Below are 14,985 nucleotides of genomic sequence, written 5' to 3' on the forward strand. Positions count from 1 at the left end.
AATATGCTCATGTCTCCCCTATCCTAAGAAAAAACCTCACTTGACTCCACGATTTCCTCCAGCGAACTCCCTGTCCATCTGCCTCTTACCACTCCTCTCCAAGCTCCTTGAGCGAGTTGTCTACACCAGATGTCTCAAGTTCCTCTCCTCCAATTCTCTCCTTAACCCCCTCCAATCTGGCTTCCAACCGCTTCACTATACAGAAACCACCCTCTCAAAGGTCACAAATGATCTATCTCCTTGCCAGTGATCTCCAACAGCCTCTACTCCATCCCGATCCTCCCTGCCCTCTCAGCCGCCTTCCACACTGTCGACCACCTCCTTCTCCTGTAAACATTATCCAACTTCAGCTTCGCTAACACTGTCTTCTCCTGGTTCTCCTCCTATCTCTCTGGCTGCTGATTCTCAGGCTCTTTTGTGAGCTCATCCTGTGCCTCTCGCCCCTTAACTATGGGAGTGCTTCAAGGTTCAGTTCTGGATCCCCTTGTATTCTCCATCTGCTCCCATGGTTTCAATTGCCACCTCTATGCAGGTGATTCCCAAATCTACATCTCCAGCCCTGATCTCTCTCCCTCTCTGGAATCTGTTGTGTCACGTGAAATTCAGATTAGGAGTAGAATTAGCTAGCTAGAACTATGCACATCCTTAGGATTTCAAAGAAGCAGGAGCAAGTTGTAGCTGCCTAATGAGTTGAATTGAAGTATAGAGCCTATATATTCCATGAAATGCCATCTTTGAAGCATTTTATAGGGACCCTTGGAAAGAAAAGGACCGGCATCTGGATTCACCTCCAAATTGAGTCATTTTTTTCTTTAACTCTTTAGAAGGTAATGAATTGGTAGATCTCATATAACAGTGATATCAAAACTCTTGCTATTTGCACGGAATGCTGTTCATAACTGGTTTATTGAAAATTTCCTGGGATCCATGTCAGAAAATCACATCTCGGATTTATTGATTGCCTACTGTGTTCAGAGCTGGCCAGCTTCTGGTGATGATGATGACGAATAGAGTATTCACTTACTCTGTCCCAGGAACTGTACTAAGCTCTGGGGTGGGTACAAGCTAATCAGGTTGGACACGGTCTCTGTCCCACATGGAGCTCACAGTCTTCATCCCCATTTTACAGATGAGGTTACTGAGGCCCAGGTGCACCATCCAGGGAATGGTAGGCTTCCTCCTTCTCAGCTTTTGGCCCTCGAATCCCACGGCATGGAAGTGGCCACGATCACGAGCGCATCGTCAGTGGAAGAGTGATGAAAGTTGTTTTCTTTTGGTAAGAAAAAAAGTTCATGCAATTTCACCAAATGATAGTAAGCTAATGTACTGTGATTTATTCCTAGCTAGGGTTTCTGTTTTTTTTGTAGGTAAGGAATTATCTCTTAGGATCGCATAACCCTTTATTTACTCAAATGGCGAGACACCCCTAAATTTTCAGACTGCAGACTGTTTCCTGCTGTATTTTTTACTTCTTTTACTTTTGTTTCCTATGACACTAAGTGACAATTGAATCATTGCAAATAATAAAGAAGCACATCAAATCATTTTCATTTCAGAGCAAATGAAAGAGCTTATATTGACAAAGTCAGAGATTCTGTGTGTAGGTTTGGTCTTTTCCATATTGGAAGCCTGTCATTCCCCATAGTATTGTAAATCTGACTCTCCCGGATTCGACAGGATAAGCATGAAGATGAGCCCGACCGTTCGTAACTCTCCTCAACGGAGACACATCCACAGGGATCTTCCAAAGGCTTGAGACAGCTTTATTTCTTGGATTTATTATGTTCTCATATGGCTTCCCTTAATGATTTCACAAACTTGCCATGAAAAGCACACAATGGACACAATGTCAAATTCAAACTCCTCCATGAGAAATGTATACTGCTTATACTTGATTTCCTCTGAATTGGGAGCACACAGACTTTACTGCAGTGATGTGATGAGTCTTTCAACTCAGAGTCAAAATCACGCTTCAGATTCTTTAAGCATAGCTCCCTCCATAATTCTCAAAGAACAGATGTAATAACAATAATAATAATAATGATGACATTTGTTAAGTGCTTACTATGTGCTAAGCACTGTTTTAAGCACTGGGGGGATACAAGGTGAACATGTTGTCCCATGTGGGGCTCACAGTCTTAATCCCCATTTTACAGATGAGGTCACTGAGGCCCAGAGAAGTGAAGTGACTTGCCCAAAGTCACACAGCTGACAAGTGGCGGAGCAGGATTAGAACCCATGACCTCTGACTCTCAAGACCGGGCTTTTTCCACTGAGCCACGCTGCTTCCCCCTAAGCAGTCAAAAGATGTGTTTTGAGGATATAATTTTAGTAGCAGCATGGCCCAGTAGATACATCACAGGCCTGGGATTCAGAAGGACCTGGGTTCTATTTCTGCTGTGTGACCTTGGGTAAGTCACTTGACTTCTCTGGGCCTCAGTGACCTCATCTGTAAAATGGGGATCGGGACTGTGAGTCCCACGTGGGACAGGTACATCCCAGGGCTTAGAACAGTGCCTGCCACATAGTAAGCACTTAACAAATACTACAATTATTATTATTAGCAGTAGTAGTAGTAATAGTAGTAATAAGGGTAGCATTTTTTTGTCCACTTGATGTAGAGCCCTGTATTAGGCCTTGGGAAATAGAAGAATAAAGAAGAGACGCATTCCTCGCCCACAAAGGGCATGTACTCTTTAATGGGGGAGACAAAGAGAAAAATATGTACAATTTGAGGGGTCAAAATAAAGACTTGAGCATGCATATACACGTGAGTGCTACATTATTTTAATATGGATTTTGCTATTTTCTATTTTTTTTACTTTGTAATATGGAGAAAATGAGATTTACGCCATCTAAATCACTGGCTATTGTGTTCTGCGTAACAGGAGTCATTGAGGGAAGCCCTCTTACAGTGTATGTCAGAGCATGGTAAAGATTTTTCTAAGTGGAAATGCATAAGTGCAACGACTGTTAAGCTACTTGGACTAGTGGGCAAAATCTTTGAAATCATTCTCTATGTGGAAGTTATCAATACCGGTGTTCTCTGTTACGGTGCATTACTCTGATCTCATTTTGGTTGTGTGCTGCTGCTACAAAGGTAAAATGAGAGCGAGAGAGAGAGAGTATGCAGTTCAGATCAATATACAACCCAGCTGTCATTTGGGTGTAGATTGCTCTGTCATCCTTGTGTTCAGTGTAGAAATGCAAGCTGACTTTTCCTAACCAAGAAAAGAGTACACAGAAAATGTTGTTTGGAGGATTTTTTAATAGCCGCGTCTGAATTTGAAAGTGGTATATTGGTATTTACTTTGTTTTTTGGCCACTCACTGTCTTGAATGAGATAAAGTAATGTCTCATTCTTCCAGTCAAAAACTAATGGATACCCACTGGGCTAAGCCCATTTGAAATCTTTGCAGACATTCTGTGGGCTTTAGCTCTATGTTGATTTCTCTGGTGCCCGATCATTGCCAGTTTACTCTAGCCCAACACCTCCCAGCAGAAAACTGGTGGACTGAAAAATGCATACTCTTCCTGGTGGTTTATCAATGCTTGGCAGGCCTGTACCACCCCGGTTTCTGGAAGACATCATTCCCATTTTAGACATGTTTATTAATCCTGATAAGAAGCGAGGAAGAGCCTTGGGATTCAGTAGATGGTATGGGGTAAGCAGAAACAAAAGCCTTGTCACTTTAGCCTTGTCACTTTAAATACTGCCTATAAGACATACTGCCAGGGATGGAAAGCTCACTGGAGGTGTTCCGGATTCTCTTGTTTGCGTGATGTTTTGCCACTTGCAAGCGCCTTTGCAGTATGTATTTCATTCAGTCATATTTATTGAGCACTTACTGCATGTAGAACACTGTATCAAGCGCTTGGGAAAGGTCAACACAACAATAAACAGTGACATTCCCTGCCCACAATCTATAGTCGTGTATAAATTTCGATCATCTTTAGCAATTCTATAACAATACCCCCCTCTTCAGCACTTAATCTATATCCTTACTGAATAATAATGGTATTGTTAAGCACTTACTTTATGCCAAGCACTGATATAAGCAATGGGCTAGATACAAGGTCATCAGGTTGGACCCAGTCCCTGTCCTGCATGAGGCGCACAGTCTGGGTAGGAGGGAGTAGGGTTTAATCCCTATTTTGTAGTTGAGGAAACTAAGGCGCAGAGAAGTTAAGTGAGGTTTTTGACATTGCCATTTGCTTTTCCCATTAGATTGTAAAATCCTCGAGGGGAGGCACCATGCCTTTCACTTCTGTTGTTGCTCTAATGGCTTTTATTTCTATTATTTCTTTTCTATTGTTTTCTCCCCAGCACTCAGTCCTAACAACAGTAGCAATAATAGCATTTATTGAACTGGGTGCAATGTAATAATAATAATGATGATGGCATTTATTAAGTGCTCACTATGTGCAAAGCACTGTTCTAAGCACCGGGGAGGTTACAAGGTGATCAGGTTGTCCCACGCCGGGAGGGGGGCTCACAGTTTGAATCCCCATTTTACAGATGAGGGAACTGAGGCACAGAGAAGTTAAGTGGCTTGCCCAAAGTCACACAGCTGACAAGTGGCGGAGCTGGGATTTGAGCCCATGACCTCTGACTCCAAAGCCCGGGCTCTTTCCACTGAGCCATGCTGCTTCTCTGTACTGTTCTAACTACTTGGGAAGTACAAAGCAAGCAAGTAACACATTCCTGCCCACAGACAACCTTGCACTTGAATTTAAATCCTTGGAGAGAGAGAGACATAAAAAAAGATTTCAAAACATAGCAATCAAGATTAAAATAAAACATACCCTTTAGTAGTTATAGATACACACACATGCTGAGGACTTATGACTTATATTCACCCTCCTTATCACTCAGTTGTATATATAGGTAAGTATATATTTTTATGCATATTTTTATGTATCCCCATTAAAATGTAATTTCCTTGTAGAAATTCCTTGTACAGTCAGGATTAGAACCCATGACCTTCTTATTCCCAGGTCAGTGTTCTATCCACTAAGTCACGCTACTTCTACTATTATTACTACCACTACTTCTACTATAAATACTACTCTTTTAAAATGCACATAACCCATTTGCTCAAATAATTGCCTCAACTGCATATTGCCCCACCTTGATTTTTGAGAGACAATAAAATATAATTTTTGTTCTCCATGACTGCACACAGAGGAGCAGAATCAATACATCAATCATTTTTATTGAGTGATTACTTTGTGCAGAGCATTGTTCTAGGAGCTTGGGAGAGTACAACACAACAAAATAATAATAATAATTCCCTGCCCACAAAGAGCTTACAGTGTAATAATAATAGTAATAATAATAATGGTATTTGTTAAGCGCTTATTCTGTGCCAAGCACTGTTCTAAGCACTGGGGGAGATACAAGGTTATCAGGCTGTCCCACGTGGGGCTCACAGTCTTAATCCCCGTTTTACAGCTGAGGGAACTGAGGGCCAGAGAAGTTAAGTGCTTAGTATAGTGCTCTGTACACAGTAAGCACTCAATAAATATGATTGAATGAATGAATGAAGTGACTTGCCCGAGGTCACACAGCAGAGAGGGGTGAGAACAAGGGAACAGGAGGGTGGTAGAGGAGGTGTTAATTTTTTGAATGCCTATTGTATACAGCTCCTGAGGGAGTGCATCAATAAAAGTAAGAGATGTGTTTCAAATGGGTTCTCACCTTCCTCCCATCCTGTACTCTTCCTTTTTTCACCTCCTCCCCTTATTGCTAGAAGTAGTTTTTATATGCCTGACATAAAAGCCTCGGTCTTGCTTTACTATTATCAAACAATATGCCAAAAATTGAGACAAATATTCATGGGTTCGAATCCTGGCTCTGCCACTTGTCAGCTGTGTGACCTTGGGCAAGTCACTTAACTTCTCTGTGCCTCAGATACCTCATCTGTAAAATGGGGATTAAGACTGTGAGCCCCCCGTGGGACAACCTGATCACCTTGTAACCTCCCCAGCGCTTAGAACAGTGCTTTGCACATAGTAAGCACTTAACAAGCAGCATGGCTCAATGGAAAGAGCCCGGGCTTTGGAGCCAGAGGTCATGGGTTCAAACCCCGGCTCTGCCAATTGTCAGCTGTGTGACTTTGGGCAAACCCCTTAACTTCTCTGGGCCTCAGTTACCTCATTTGTAAAATGGGGATGAAGACTGTGAGCCCCCCGTGGGACACCCTGATCACCTTGTAACCTCCCCAGCGCTTAGAACAGTGCTTTGCACATAGTAAGCGCTTAATAAATGCCATTATTATTATTAAATGAATATGGCAAGTTCTGAAAAGAATTGGTGGGTACACCTGGAAGTATGGGGAATGCTTCCTTGAGGAGGTGGGGTTTTAGGAGGGTTTCATATATGAGGAGACCTGGGATCTGACAGATTTGGGGAGGGTGGGAAGGAGGTAGGAAGGAGAGAGTTAAGGTTGAGGGAAAAGCAGAGGTAAAGGGACAGTGGCAGAATCTGATTCTGTTTTGCCGGTGAAAACCTTGGGGTGTGTATAAGACTTCTCCGTTACACGCTGGAACACGGTAGTGTTTATGTGCCTCAAGTGCCCAGCCGTCTGCATACAGCAGTTGCTGGGTGACTGTCTCAGAATTTCAATGATTTTGGAGAGCCTTGGCATTGTTCTCCACAGTTCTGTATCTGTCAACCTGCAAAGATTTTATCTACTTGGCTGCATTTTGGACCAGAGCCATTTTGCCATTCAGGGAGAACAGGAATAATGACGTTCTTCAAAGCCAACCCAGAAGGACCCTAGTTAGCTCTTCGCCACAGTGGAGTCAGGGAAATATCCCTCTGGTGTCCAGTTTGCTTTATCACTTTCCTAAGCAACTGGGAGAGTAACAGCGGAAGCTCTTAAATTCAAATGGGGTTTTGGAAACTAGTGGAATCGGGCAGTCTCTAGGTTATTTTGAATCCTGTTCTGAATTAGTTTCTCTAGAAAAAAGTTCAGTAGATAGTTCTCACTATTTTTTAGTTCTTTAAGGGCTCCTCTTCCACAAATAAGTGTTTTCCAAAACGGCCCCTTGAAAATAGGTCCTAATTAATGAAATATGGCCAGATGAGGACATCCGCTTCCCACATAAACCTCTAACCCCTGGGTGTAGCCGCTTTTACTAATTCCAAAAGCATTGTGTGAGCTTTTTTTATGGGATTTTAATCATTCTCTCTAGTTACATTGATGTTAATAAAAACAGAAGGCAAAGACAGATCGAAACGATTTATTTATGCCTTTCTCACTCTTATACTGCCTTTTACATATTGCAGAGGGGAAAAACCTGGCAATTTATTATGTCTAAGAACCAAAATGAGTTCTTTATGGTACTAGGGGATATTTCTTGAAGGAAACAAAAAAAAGTGTTTAACCACCTTTTTATCTTTTTAAGGAAATTCTTCAACTTCAGCTGTAAATGTGCTACTGCAGTACCCCGAGCAGTGCTCCTAATTGGTTTCATGGAAATAGAGGTTTAAGTTAAAGAGCGCAGAATGAAGTGTAGTTTCCTGTAGGGACTAATGTAAAGTGCATTCCAGCTTTTTCAAAAGCCCCCAGAAGGACAACAAAAAACATTGATCAAAATACAGTGGCCATAGTTATTTGATCAAATAGCAATGTAAGTATGTATTGGTTTAATTGTTTTCGATTATTACATTCATATGCATGTGTAAGTATAATGTTAAGTTGAAAAGTCAGTTGTCAATCGTGTGGCTCAGTGGAAAGAGTGCAGGCTTGGGAGTCAGAGGTCATGGGTTCGAATCCTGGCTCTGCCACTTGTCAGCTGTGTGACCTTGGGCAAGTCACTTAACTTCTCTGTGCCTCAGTTACCTCATCTGTAAAATGGGGATTAAGACGGTGAGCCCCACGTGGGACAACCTGATCACCTTGTATCCCCCCAGCACTTAGAACAGTGCTTTGCACATAGTAAGCACTGAACAAATACCACCATTATTATTATTATTTGCTGAGCTCTTACTGTGGGCAGAGAGCTGTACTAAGCACTTGGGAGGGGACAGTACAACAATAAACAGACACATTCCCTGCCCACAATGATCTTAGAATATAGTGTGGTCTTCCACCGCCTAGTCAAAAAGGGACCTTGTGCTAACACACTAGAGAACTCTTATTATCTCTGGTAAATAGATCTTCCATTTGATAATGGCTGTGTATGTCTATATTGCCCCTCTCAGGGTCATACCTGGAGAGTTCCCAGTACTCTACCAGTCCTGACTATGGGAGGGAGAGTCAAGCAGAGGCCTACCCATTCCATTGCTAGCTTGGGCAGTGGCTAGTGAGTGGAAGGTAATCTGCTACAAATCAGAACTCACCTGAGCCGGACAGCAGCGGCTGGGGAGACAGTTGAGGGCAGAGACTCGAATTTACTGTGCGGAAAGCGTCAATGGTAAACCCGTTCCATATTTTGGCCAAATGAAACTCTGTGGTTCCACTACCGGAACAGTTGCAGATGGAAGTTGGGCGTTCTGGGAGAGATGTATCCATGATGTCACTATGGGTCAGACACGAACTTGACAGCATAAGACAACAGCAACGTCTATATTTCTTCAACCTGAAGAAAGCTTCAAGGTATCTAAATTTTGTTTAAAAATATTTCAAGCCTTGTATAAAGCTTCATTCCAAGAAATCTGGATTAATTTTTATTCATCAGTAAGAGCTAGCTCTGTAACCTTCTACGACGTAAACTTGTGATGTAAAACCTCTATCAACAGTTCATTCATTCAATCATATTTATTGAGCGCTTCCTGTGTGCAGAGCACTGTACTAAGGGATTGGAAAGTATAATTCAGCAACAAATAGAGACAATCCCTGCCCAACAACGGGCTCACAGTCTAGAAGTGGGGAGACAGATATCAAAGCAATTAAACAGGAATCAATAGCATCAATATAAATAAATAGAATTGTAGATGATACTACTAAAAATGATACTACTAATATTCCTGGCATTTACTAAGCACATACTATGCTCTAAACACTTTACAGTATTGGGCACAGTCCCTGTCCCGCAGTGGCCTCACCTTCTATTTTATCCTCACTTTGCAGGTGACAAAACTGAGGTCCATAAAGTTTAAGTGACTTGTCCAAGGTCCCACAGTAGATCAGTGGTGGAGCTGTGACTCAAACTCTGGTCTCCTCACTCCCAGTACTGAGCTCTCTTCACTACATCAACTAATCTCAGGTTTAGTCTCAGTGAGGGAATGGATAAGTGCCTCTGTTGTTGGGAATTAACCTGGAATCAATCCATTATGAGCAGTGTGCCTAGTGGAAAGAACAACCCTCCTGGCAGTCAGAGGACCTGAGTTCTAACCCCTGCTCTCTTGATTGTTTGACGTATCCTTGGTCAGGTCACTTCACTTTATTTATTTATTTATTTTACTTGTACATATCTATTCTATTTATTTTATTTTGTTAATATGTTTGGTTTTATTCTCTGTCTCCCCCTTCTAGACTGTGAGCTCACTGTTGGGTAGGGACCGTCTCTATATGTTGCCAACTGTACTTCCCAAGTGCTTAGTACAGTGCTCTGCACACAGTAAGCGCTCAATAAATACGATTGATTGATTGATTGATTCACTTTTCTGGGCCTCAGTTTCCTCATCTGTAACATGGGGATTCTGCCCTCCCTCCTATTTATTCTGCCCTCCCTCTTACTTAGACTGTGAACCCAAAGTGCGACAGGGACGGTGTCTGGCCTGATTAAGTCGTATCTATCCCAGCACTTAGAACAGTGCTTGACGCCTAATAAATGCTTAGCAATATAATAAGAATAATAATAAAGTGTCTACTGTGGGCAGAAGACTGTTTTAAATGCTTGGGTCAGTACAATAGAGTGATGAGACAATCTTTCTGCCCTCAAGGAGATTTCGGTCTAATGGGAGTTTCCAGTCAATGGGGAGTGATGGAGAATTGTTGAAGTAAAATCAACCAGTGTATTTCCCAGGAGTTTGGGTGCAGATTTTCTGACTGATCCAGGGGTCCACCAATTGGCATAGTAACGATGATATTTGTTGAGCCCTCATTATATGCCAGGCACCGAACTAAGCGCTGGGGTGAATACAAGCCGATCGAGTCGGATGCCAGTCGAGCCCTGTCCCGTATGGGGCTCATAGTCTCAATCCCTATTTTGCAGATGAGGTAACTGAGGCCCCGAGAAGTGAAGTGGCTTGCCCAAGGTCACACAGCAGAAAAGTGGTGGAGCCGTGATTAGAACTCATGACCTTCTGACCTTCTGCTGCTTGGGGATGGTGACAACTCTGTGCTTTTCTCCTCGTCCAACTACCAGTCTACCTGGATTTTGCCCACCTGTCTCCCCAGTGGTATAAAAGTGGGGATACCCAGTTGGGCGGCTAAAAGTTTAGATACACTGCTCTCTTCCCTCTCTTCAAACCGCTCTCTTCAAACTCGTCTGTCTTGTCACTGAACCCTTGCTATGTCCACGAGAAGCAGCGTGGCTCAGTGGAAGGAGCACTGGCTTTGGAGTCAGAGGTCATGGGTTCAAATCCCTGCTCCGCCAATTGTCAGCTGTGTGACTTTGGGCAAGTCACTTCACTTCTCTGTGCCTCAGTTACCTCATCTGTAAAATAGGGATTAAGACTGTGAGCCCCCCGTGGGATAACCTGATCACTCTGTAACCTCTCCAGCACTTAGAACAGTGCTTTGCACATAGTAAGCGTTTAATAAATGCCATAATAATAATTATTATTATTATGTCCTGCCTCTGCCCTGGAACTCCCTCCCCATACATACATTCGACAGACTGTCCCCACCTTCAAAGCACTACTAAAATCACATCTCCTCCAAGAGGCTTTCCCTGATAAAGACCCCTAGACTGTAAGTGCCTTTTGAGCAGGGATTGGGTCTTCGAACTCTGTTGTACTCATTCATTCAATCGTATTTATTGAGCACTTACTGTGTGCCAAGCACTGTACTAAGCACCTGGAAGAGTACAACATAACAAGCAGACACATTCCTGCCCGCTGTAATAATAATAATAGTATTCTCCCAAGCGCTTAGTACAATGGTCTGCACACAGTAAGCGCCCAGTAAATACCGTTGAATGATTGATTGATTGATCAAAAAATGCTATCTCATGCCTGATTAAAGGGTTTTTATGTCTGTGGAGCCGGGTGGGCAATGGGGCGTGTTATCCCCATAATTTCCAGTCCCGATGTCACCTATCCATCACCTGAACTAACATTGGAAAACTGGATTTTGTGCCCCTTCTTTTCTTTTCCTTCAAGGCCCCTAACGTCCCTGGCAAACCATGCGCCTGTTGTTTTTTCTCAGTCCTCTCCAAGTATGTTGGATTTTTCTCCCCAAATCCCTTTCTGAATTAATGCTGATACCCCACTTTGAGAAATGTTGGAAGAGACCTGTATCACGGAGGGTGGTTAAAAGATCTTTTGAGTCTTTATTATCTAGGTTTCTGTGTGCAACCTGCCACCAGATGTTTGTATTCCTGTTGAAGATCGAGCTCCACATCTTCTATTCAGATTCCGGCGAGCATCTCAGTGATGTTGTATAAATAATTTATGTGAAAATAGCAGGGTTTTAAATTTTTCTTCCAAACCCCTACACACTACTTCCCACAGATAACTACCGCTCCCCACAGAAACCATACATATGTATTATACGTGCTCTAATCCCTTGGTCCAGATCTGGGACTCGGTGTGTCGGACGAAGGTTTAAATAACAGATTGATTGCGCTGTCAGGCTCAATCTATGGTATATTTAACAGATGATAGCAGCCTTGTGCTGTGTTATGAGGAAATATAACGCCCAAGAGAAAGAATTCCCAGAGGAGAAACGTGGTCTAGTCCAAGAAAGGGAATGAATGACTGGTAAGGAAAATTTGTCCCAGACTCCTTTTATCTCCCTGCTCCTAGCCAGGAGTAGAAATCCATCATAAAACTGACAATTACAGTTTTAACTTGGGGGTTGCCAAGGGCAGCAATGCTGCTCATTAACACTTTTGTGCAGATTTTTCCAAATGGTTTGGAGGGCTAAGATTGCAGCCAACCAATGAGAATCCAGCTTATTGAGAGGCTCTGATTCGGTTTCTCAAACAGCTTTCTGTTGTAAAAATGCACGTGACCAGGCCCTGATTATGATAATAATTGTAGTAATGTCTTCCATTTTTATAATGCCTTGGCTTCTCCAGGGCACTTTCAGTCAAACTCTTTATGCCCCATTTTGCAGATGAGGAAACATCCGTTAGGTGGAAAGTAGCGTGGCCTAATGGAAAGAGAACGGGCCTGGAAATCAGAGGACCTAGGTTCTAATTAATAATAATAATGATAGTATTTATTAAGTGCTTACTATGTGCCAAGCACTGTTCTAAGCACTGAGGTAGATACACGGTAATCAGGTTGTCCCATGTGGGGCTCATGGTCTTAATCCCCATTTTCAAGATGAGGTACCTGAGGCACAGAGAAGTTAAGTGACTTTCCCAAAATCACAGAGCTGACAAGTGGCGGAGATGGGATTAGAACCCGTGACCTCTGACTCCCAAGCCCATGCTTTTTCCACTAAGCCACGTTGGTTCTCATCTGTCCACCATGTGACCTAGGGAAATTCACTTCACTACAGTGCCTGACACACAGTAAGTGCTTAACAAATACCATAATCATTATTATTCTCTGTGCCTCGGTTGCCTCATCTGGGCAATGGGGATTAAATCCTACTCCCTCCGATTCAGTCTGTGAGCCCCTTCTGGGACAGGGACTCCGTCCAACCTGATTGTCTTATCTCTACCGCAGTACTTGGCACATAGTAAGCACTTGGCAAGTACCAAAAGACAGAAACATAAAGCAAAAATCGACTGAGATTTGGATCTAATGCTGCTGGGGAAGTGGGGAAGGTCCTTCCTGCAGAGCACCTCTGCCTGGATAGAGTCTTTCAAGAATCAGAATGAGATCGGTTTGATGACTTGGTAATGAAGCAGGAAGGATCCGTGATCCTGTATGGTAGCATCTTTCAGTGTTCTTCATCGTCAGTGACTTTTAAAAGAAAGCGTGATGGAAATGTGTTGCACAGGATAATTCCTTGTCACCAAACGCCATTCCCCCTTCATATTTGATATAGGGCTTCAATTTTATATCTACCGTTCCACGGAGAAACATGCTTTCAAGTAGCAGATATAAGCATCCTGCGTTATTAATGGAGGTTTAGTGCCGACAGACTAAATCCTTCTGGTCACTGTAAGATCACCATTAGTAGTGATAGTCTTGGCGTTGACTGCCCATACTCCTTGCCTGCCGTGTAAGACCTCTTTGATAGTTAGTTCCTGTCCCAGAATCTGGATTGATGTTACATTACATTACATTTATTCATTTTCCTAAGCAGTTTTGCCCATCATGTCCCCCAGTGATAAAAATCCACCACTACTAAACTGTAAATCTCCAATCCCTCAGTTCTCAGAATCTTTGCCTTCCCTCTGCCCAAGGCGAAGTAAGAGTCTTTGGAAAACAGCACTTAACCTCTCTGGTTGCTAGTTCTCTGTCTGTTCAATGACCATAATGTTTTCCACTTCACAGGAAAAGGATGAGAAGGAGATAGTGTTTAGGAAGGTCTTTGAGATTTATGGACAATGGTCTCTCAGTTCAAAGAGATGTGCAAATGATCGTGCGGTCCTCTGCTCTCCTTCTTGGTCATGCTTGTGTTATTCAGGTCCAGAAGTCTCCAAAATTGTTTTCTGACTTCTTTTCCATGGGTTGAATCAAATAAGTACTGCTCTTTGGACAGCAACTGTGCAAACCTTTGATTAGCATTCTGAATTCATTACATCGAGAGGGCCACCCTCAATGGGATGTTCAAATCTCATTAATGATAATGGCTTGGTATGTGTGGTTACTTCTCTGGTCAAAGATAATTTGACTGTAGTTACTGGACTCAATCTAATTTAGTTTACTAATTCAGAGTTTGCAAATGACACACCAAAGTAAATAACGCCGATAGGAAGACATCAGCAGAGATTCTGGAAAGCTAGTGAACCCTACCATCTGAGCTTGCTTGTTTTTTTATGTTTGTTGTTTTTTTAATAGGAGAATTTAATACAAGGTCTGTAGTGAAGCCACGTCATCTTTGAACTGATTACCCAGCATTAGTTTACCACACACTGTACACATTGTATCCAATAATGCCACTTCTTGACAAGGATTAGTATTTACACGTGAATTAGCAATTAGAATCAGAAAGAAGGGATGAGAATCTGAGAACAGCTTTGGAGGGAAGCTAAATAGCTAAACTTCACTGTTACTGATGACACCCGATCACAATGCGGCTTATCCCACGAAAGGCAGGGAGTTTAAAGAAAAACTGAAATTTGTGGGAGTTTTTCTGGGGGGACGGTGTACCGAAGTATAATATTCCTCAAGTGGCAAGATACCATTTAAAATTATAATTGAATTGGAGGAAATCTAATATGTTTTGAAAGTACATAAGATCTCTGTATATAGTTGCCCTTCAGTATCTGCAAGGGCAGCTGATAAGACTAATGTGTGACTGATCGTTTCTGCAGCTGAGTGCATGGAGAAAATGCCCCATGCTACGTACTGTTGCACTTCTTCCCTGCAATGCCTGATGCTATTTTCATTTCTCCGCCAAGTAGTGGCTTAGCAGCAAAAGCATGGGCCTGGGTGTCAGAAGGTCCTGGGTTCTAATCCCAGCTCTACCACATGTCTGCTGTGTGACCTTGGGCAAATCACTTCACTTCTCTGGGCCTCATTTACCTCATCTGTAAAATGGGAATGAAAGGGTGAGCCTCATGTGGGACAGGGACTGTGTCCAACCTGATTAACTTCTATTTAGATCAGTGCTTGGCTCATAGTGCTTAACGAGTTCCATAATAATTATTATTATTATTCTCAAAACCTCTTTTCCCAGGGTCATATCATTTTGCATTTTTTTTGCACTCTGACTTCTGCTGCCATCTTTTAACTATACCCGC

The 14,985-nt window shown here is 42.6% G+C and overlaps 1 non-coding gene across 1 annotated transcript; it reads left to right on the forward strand.

Annotated features, from left to right (window-relative positions):
- Positions 1-8,202: 8,202 nt before the first annotated feature.
- Positions 8,203-8,340, forward strand: LOC119920221. Its single transcript, XR_005447979.1, has one exon. It is a non-coding gene; the product is annotated as a small nucleolar RNA SNORA7 (small nucleolar RNA).
- The last annotated feature ends 6,645 nt before the right edge of the window (positions 8,341-14,985 follow it).

The sequence above is a fragment of the Tachyglossus aculeatus genome, chromosome X1 (genome assembly GCF_015852505.1).
Source record: "Tachyglossus aculeatus isolate mTacAcu1 chromosome X1, mTacAcu1.pri, whole genome shotgun sequence".
Classification (NCBI taxonomy): domain Eukaryota; kingdom Metazoa; phylum Chordata; class Mammalia; order Monotremata; family Tachyglossidae; genus Tachyglossus; species Tachyglossus aculeatus.